We start from the raw sequence: 7,169 nt of genomic DNA on the forward strand, positions 1-7,169 counted from the left end.
TTTTTTTTTTAGGAGAGACAGGGTCTTGCTCTGGCTCAGTCTGGTTTTGAACTCCTGAGCTCAAGCAATCCTCCTGCCTCAGCCTCCCAGAGTGTTAGGATTACAGACATGAGCCATCAAGCCTGGCCTCAAAAATGATTTTTTAGTGTATGTTTCATGCAATAATTGATACATATATATAATTCAAAATTTCTTTGTTGCTTATCTGAAATTAAAACTGAGCTGGGCATTCTTTGTTTTATTTGCTAAACCTGGCAACCCTATCTCCAGCCCCTGCGAAGGACAGAAAGGTCTAGGAAGACACCGATCTAATCCTTTTAAGGGAAGACCTCTGGAGGGCTGCGTCATCGCTCCCCCGCCCACATTTCATAGCCTAGAATTTAGTCACACGGCCACACCTATACACACCTAGATAGAAGCAAGGCTGTGAAAGAAAATCTACCTTGTTAACCAAGTGCCAGCTAAAATGCTATTATTATGGAAGAAGGAGAAAAGAGATATTGGGGGACATTTAGCAATCTGCTACATTGTTACCTTTGAAAAAATTTTAGTTTTACTAGTTCCAAACTCTCATAAACATAAATTTCTTTTTTTTTTAATCTCATAAAAATATTTATTAGGAAACAACATATCACAATGATGAGACAGAGCTAGCATTTCCATTAAGCCCCAGGTATCCTGGCTGCTTTGCTAATTTTCAACAATAGCTGGCAGATTTTGAAAATTTTATTGAGGCAAAAAATTAAATAGTTGGCATACTTTTTTTTTCATAAATTTCTGTTATGTTCAGTGACAGACTGGAAAAAACATCTATTTCTCTAAATCAAATTTCTGTTATTTGCCTTCCATATTTTCCTTCTTCTGCCTAAAAACCCATCATCCATCTTATTATTTCCTGCTAGATATTTCTTCCTTCTTATTATTTATTTATTTATTGAGACCGAGCCTCAAGCTGTCCCCCTGGGTAGAGTGCTGTGGTATCACAGCTCACAGCAACCTCCAACTCCTGGGCTCAAGTGATTCTCCTGCCTCCGCCTCCCAAGTAGCTGGGACGACAAGCACCTGCCACAATGCCCAGCTATTTTTTGGGTGTAGCCATCATTGTTTGGTGGGCCCCTGGCTGGATTCGACCCCGCCAGCTCAGGTGTATGTGGCTGGCGCCTTAGCCTCTTGAGCCACAGGTGCCGAGCCTAAATTTTCTATTTATATTAAAAGAAAGCAGAGTGGATGAATTATCTTCAAGTGCCTCAGACTGCTTGTTGGATTCAACCCATGCGAAGCAACAGAAAGAAGTTGAAAGAAGGCATGAGAAGGGATTCATAAAATGTGGTACGAGATTGGCCCCTTTCTTAGTTTCAGAGTTTATTTTTTCCTTTTATGTTGCAAGTTTTAAAAATTAAAATATAATTGGAAAAATCTTTTAGGAGAGAAGTTATGTAAGCCGGCATCTATTCTACTATCTATCCCAGATGTGAATTGCCACATATTATCCTGCAAACATTTCCTATCTGAAGGAAGAACCTTTGGTTAGTTGACTTTTGGATTAGCCAGGAATGCAGGCAATTATAGGAATAGAGGAATGGAATCCACAAGGCTAGAGAATGTTGAAGGATACCCAGGGTTCCTGGAACCAAGGAACAGAGAGGTCTTTAGCTATCTTTCCCACTTTTGTTCAAGGAAGGTAAGAGGGAAAGCCAGGACATTTTTTTTTTTTTAATTGTGATAAAAACATTTGGTTACTCTGGATTAGGCTTGTCATATTCAAAATCAACTGTTAGCACAGTTTCTTAGTTAGAATGGCTGGAATTTAGCATTCTATTCCAAAACGATAAAAACATGCTTCAATTCCTCCATTTGTAAGGTAGGTTTCACCAGATTGCGTAGTATTTTCGCAGGCTGTTCAGCTTGTGTTTAGTTGGGTGGGTGGAAACTTTTTAAAACTGGTCTCATATTTTATAAAAAATATATAGAATGATGATAAGTGAAAGTCACGATTCTTGGGATAAAATAAAAACTTGTACATGAATTTTTGAAATTTGTATTTTTTCTTAAAATATAGAAATAAACTCTTAAAATGCTGATGCCACTGGCTACCATATATCACTAAATTTTAATTATGGGGATTCTGCTGCTGAAAAATAATCTGAATCCAAAATAAAATGTTTGATACATGATTGTGAGCAAACTATGGGCTGAAATTTTATAATGGCTACAAAAATGTACATAATATTAATTTTTTTTTTTTTGAGACAGAGTCTCACTATGTTGCCCTCGGTAGAGCACCATGATGTCACAGCTCACAGCAACCTCAAACTCTTGGGCTTAAACAATTCTCTTGCCTCAGCCTCCCAAGTAGCTGGGACTACCGATGCCCACCATGACGCTCAGCTATTTTTTTGTTGCAGTTGTCATTGTTCTTTAGCTAGGCTGGGCCACGTTTGAACCCTCCACCCTTGGTGTATGTGGCTGGCACTGTAACCACTATGCTATGTGTGCTGATCTGGCAGTATTAATTTTTAGGATGATTATTATGGCCAAAACAAAGCATGGTCACCAGAGGTAAATTCAGTCAAGTAGATGAATTGTAGTGTTTCTGGAAATTGAGATCCATGCCAAGCATTTTCTTTGTAGTCATCTCTCTCCATGCTATGCATTGTCACCTAGGCTATGACCTGGACAATTATAGGTCAGCCAGGAATTTCTTGAGGTATAAATATTTTCAATAACAGTGATACAATCATCTGGCTCAGCTACCATAGCACAGTGGTTATGGTGCCAGCCACATACACCAAAGTTGGCGGGTTCAAACCTGGCCTGGGCCAGCTAAACTACAATGACAACTGCAACAAGAAATAGCCAGGCGTTGTGGTGGGTGCTTGTAGTCCCAGCTACTTGGGAAGCTGAGATAAGAGAATCACTTAAGCCCAAGAGTTGGAGGTTGCTGTGAGCTGTGACACCACTGCACTCTACTGAGGGCGACATAGTGAGACTCTGTCTCAAAAAAAAGAAAAGAGAGAATAATTGTCAAGTAAAGCCAGGTTTGGTGGCTCACCCTGTAATCCTAGCACTCTGGGAGGCTGAGGCAGGAGGATCTTGTGAGCTCAGGAGTTCCAGAACAGCATGAGTAAGAGTGAGAACTCGTCTCTACTAAAAATAGAAAAATTATTGGGGCATTACGTGGCACACGTCTGTAGTCCCAGCTACTCAAGAGGCTGAGGCAGGAGGATCTCTTGGATCCAGGAGTTGGAGAAGGCTGTGAGCGAGGCTGAGACCATGGCACTTGAGCCTGTGCAACAGAGTAAGACACTATTTTTTTCTTTTTTTAAAAGATGGGTGGCGCCTGTGGCTCAAAGTAGTAAAAGGAGTACGGGGCCAGCCCCATATGCTGGAGGTTGCGGGTTCAAACCCAGCCCCAGCCAAAAACTGTAAAAAAAAAAAAAAAGTCAGTTAAATAAGACTGTTTATAATCAAGTAACTGATTAATGGCAAAGAAACAAACAAAAACTCCAAAATAAACACTCGTGGCTCAGCGCCTGTGGCTCAAGTAGCTAAGGCGCCAGCCACATGTACCTGAGCTGGTGGGTTCGAATCCAGCCCAGGTCCGCCAAACAACAATGACGGCTGCAACCAAAAAATAGCCGGGCATTCTGGTGGGCGCCTGTGGTCCTAGCTACTTGGGAGGCAGAGGCAGGAGACTCACTTGAGCCTAGGAGTTGGAGGCTGTGAACTGTGATGCCACAGCACTCTACCCAGGGAGACAGCTTGAGGCTCTGTCTGGAAAAAAAAAAAAAAAACACTCATATTCTAGTTCCTAGGAGGAAATAATCATCATGAACTGAGGACAGAGAAATTATCCAAAAATATTTATCATAGGCTGGGTGTAGTGGCTCATGCTTGTAATCTGGGAGGCTGAGGCGGGTGGATTGATTGAGCTCAGGAGTTCAAGACCAGCCTGAGCAAAGCAAGACTCCTGACTCTGCTAAAAATAGAAAAACTAATACAAAGAAAAAAAAAAGAAAACCTACTTGGGAATCGTGGTGGGCGCCCGTAGTCCCAGCTGCTTGGGAGACCGAGCAAGAGGATCACTTGAGCTCAAGAGTTTGAGGTTGCTGTGAGCTATGACTCCACAGTGCTCTACTCCAAGTGACGGCATTAAGACTGCCTCAAAAAAAAAAAAAAAGAATATTTATTATGTTATTATGTGTACACATTGCTAGGCACAGCATATAATGAATTAAATAATGTCACTATCTTCCAGTTGAGAAATTACTAATCAAAGATAGACAGTAATCACCTGGGCAAAAGTAAAAAGATGCATATTTAGCAAATGCAGACATTAAATTAGCAATTCATTTACATTATTATCATTAAAACAGGTGATGAGGGAAGAAGCATCCTAGAAATTGTTTATTGTAGGGAATCATTCCCTTCTCTTGATTACAAAAGTTAAATGCTTTGCAAGTGAGGTAGGATTTCTGTACTATTCAATTCAACATGAAAGTCTTTTTCTTTTTCAAAGAATTTTTAGTAGATAATGTGTCTTTTAGATATTTTATGATTAAAAGATGAAGTCTATAGCATTTTCCTAAAACCAAAAAAAAAAAAAAAAAAAAAAAGGCGAACTCCTCTGAGGGCTATTGGTCTGACTGCCTCAGACACATAGTTTTGCAAATGCTTCATCCCAAATTACAAATCTCATTTGTGGAATTCACTGGCAAACACTTGTGTCTCTGAGACTTGCCAGCTTCTATATTCAGAATAGAAATCATTCATAGATTATCACAGAATGACCTTAGACCCAGGGCTGGGATACGCTGGTTCTATTTCTGGCTTTGACATTTTCCCTTAATAATGGTTCAGCAAAATAATGATATTATGCCATTAACAAAGCTAAAACTTACCTTTTAAAGATCTAGTTCCCATCTTTAAAAGTGTCTTGCTTACAATGCAAGACTTCTAGAGTTCAAGGTAATCTCAGAGTTCTTATTAATACAGCTAGGGTAACTTCTTTCTTTCTTTCTTTTTTCTTTTTTTTTTTAGAGAGTCTTTGTTGTCCTTGGTAGAGCACTGTGGCGTCATTGCTCACAGCAACCTCCAGCTCTTGGGCTTAGGCGATTCTCTTGCCTCAGCCTCCCGAATAGCTAGGGCTATAGGTGCCTACCACAATGCCCAGCTATTTTTTGTTGCCAGGGCCAGGTTTGAATCCACACTGTTGGTATATGGACCAGTGCCCTACTCACTGAACCATAGACACTACCCAGCTATAGTAATTTCTGAGGCTATTTCATTTTTTTCTTTTTTCTGTTTTTTGAGACAGAGCCTCAAGCTGTCCCCTGGGGTAGAGTGCTGTGGCATCCCAGCTCACAGCAACCTCCAACTCCTGGGCTCAAGCGAGTCTCCTGCCTCAGCCTCCTAAGTAGCTGGGACCACAGGTGCCCACCACAACGCCTGGCTATTTTTTGGTTGCAGCTGTTATTGTTGTTGGGCCTGGGCTTGATTTGAACCTGCCATCTTAGGTATATGTGGCTGGCACCTTAGCCACTTGAGCCACAGGCGCTGAGCCTCTGAGGCTATTTCAAAGAATACCTCTTAAGGCTTGGTGCCTGTACTCAGTGGTTAGGGTGCCGGCCACATGCACTGGGGCTGGTGGATTCGAACCCAGCCTGGGCCTGCTAAACAACAATGACAATGACAGTGACAACAACAAAAAAATAGCTGGGCATTGTGGTGGGCGCCAGTAGTCCCAGCTACTTGGGAGGCTAAGGCAAGAGAATTGCTTAAGCCAAGAGTTTGAGGTTTCTGTGAGCTGTGACACCATAGCACTCTACTGAGGGCGACAAGGTGAGACTCTGTCTCAATAAATAAATAAATAAATAACCCAACCAAATAAAGAATACTCTTAAGAAGTTAGATTATAGGAAATCCATAACTTATTACCTATACACTAAGGAGGAAAATATCAGCCTTTCAAAGTAAAGAAAGCTAGAATTGCTGTTAGCTCTCGCTTATCCATGATATTAAGGAAAAAGAAAGCTATTGTATCAACTGTGAAACCCAGAGTGAGTTCCAAACACCTTTTCAGTTATAAGGATCCCCAAACCTATTGTTTCACCAAATATTCACTGGAGCTGTTGACATGTAGCCACATGTTTTAAGTCTGGGTCTTTTTCCTTTCTTTTTATTTTATTTTTTATTTTTTTTTTTGTAGACAGAGCCTTAAGCTATCCCCCTGGTAGAGTGCCCTGGCATCAGAGCTCATCACAACCTCCAGCTCCTGGGCTCAAGCGAGTCTCCTGCCTCAGCCTCCCAAGCAGCTGGGACCACAGGCACTGCCCACAACACCCGGCTATTTTTTGGTTTCAGCTGTCATCGCCCAGGCTGGATTCGAACCCGCCATCTTAGGTGTACGTGGCTGGTGCCCTAGCCACTTGAGCCACAGGCGTCGAGCCTCTTTTTCCTTTCTCTTGCCCTCCCTCCCGTGGAGGTGTTAATGAGTGAATTGCCAAAGATGGGCAGCTAAAGAGAACACTAAGGGTTCCCAATTACAACCATTAGCCTTTGGAATGGAGAATGGCTGGGTATTGGCTTCTGCTTTCCAATTGCCTAGAGGGCGCCAGGCAGACCTTGGTCTATTCAGAATGTATTGAAATGAGAGTATATATTTATTAAAATGCACAGGGTGGGCAGCACCTGTGGCTCAGTGGGTAGGGCGCTGGCCCCATATACTGAGGGTGGTGAGTTCGAACTTGACCACGGTCAAACTGCAACAAAAAAATAGCTGGGTGTTGTGGCGAGCCTCTGTAGTCCCAGCTACTTGGGAGGCTGAGGCATGATAATTGCCTAAGCCCAGGAGTTGGAGGTGGCCGTGAGCTGTGTGATGCCATGGCAGCACTCTACCAAGGGTGATAAAGTGAGACTCTGTCTCTACAAACAACAACAACAAAAAACCCCACAGGATGCCAAAAATGTATATACATTTTTAAGAAAAGAAAAAAGTGTGGCTTGGCGCCTGTGGCTCAAGTGGCTAAGGCACCAGCCATATACACCTAAAATGGCGGGTTCGAATTCAGCCTGGCCAGCCAAACAACGACAGCTGCAACCAAAAAATAGCCAGGCGTTGTGGCAGGCGCCTGTGGTCCCAGCTACTTGGGAGGCAGAGGCAGGAGACT

This window comes from Otolemur garnettii, unplaced genomic scaffold (assembly GCF_000181295.1).
Source record: "Otolemur garnettii isolate 467f Iridium unplaced genomic scaffold, OtoGar3 scaffold00019, whole genome shotgun sequence".
Classification (NCBI taxonomy): domain Eukaryota; kingdom Metazoa; phylum Chordata; class Mammalia; order Primates; family Galagidae; genus Otolemur; species Otolemur garnettii.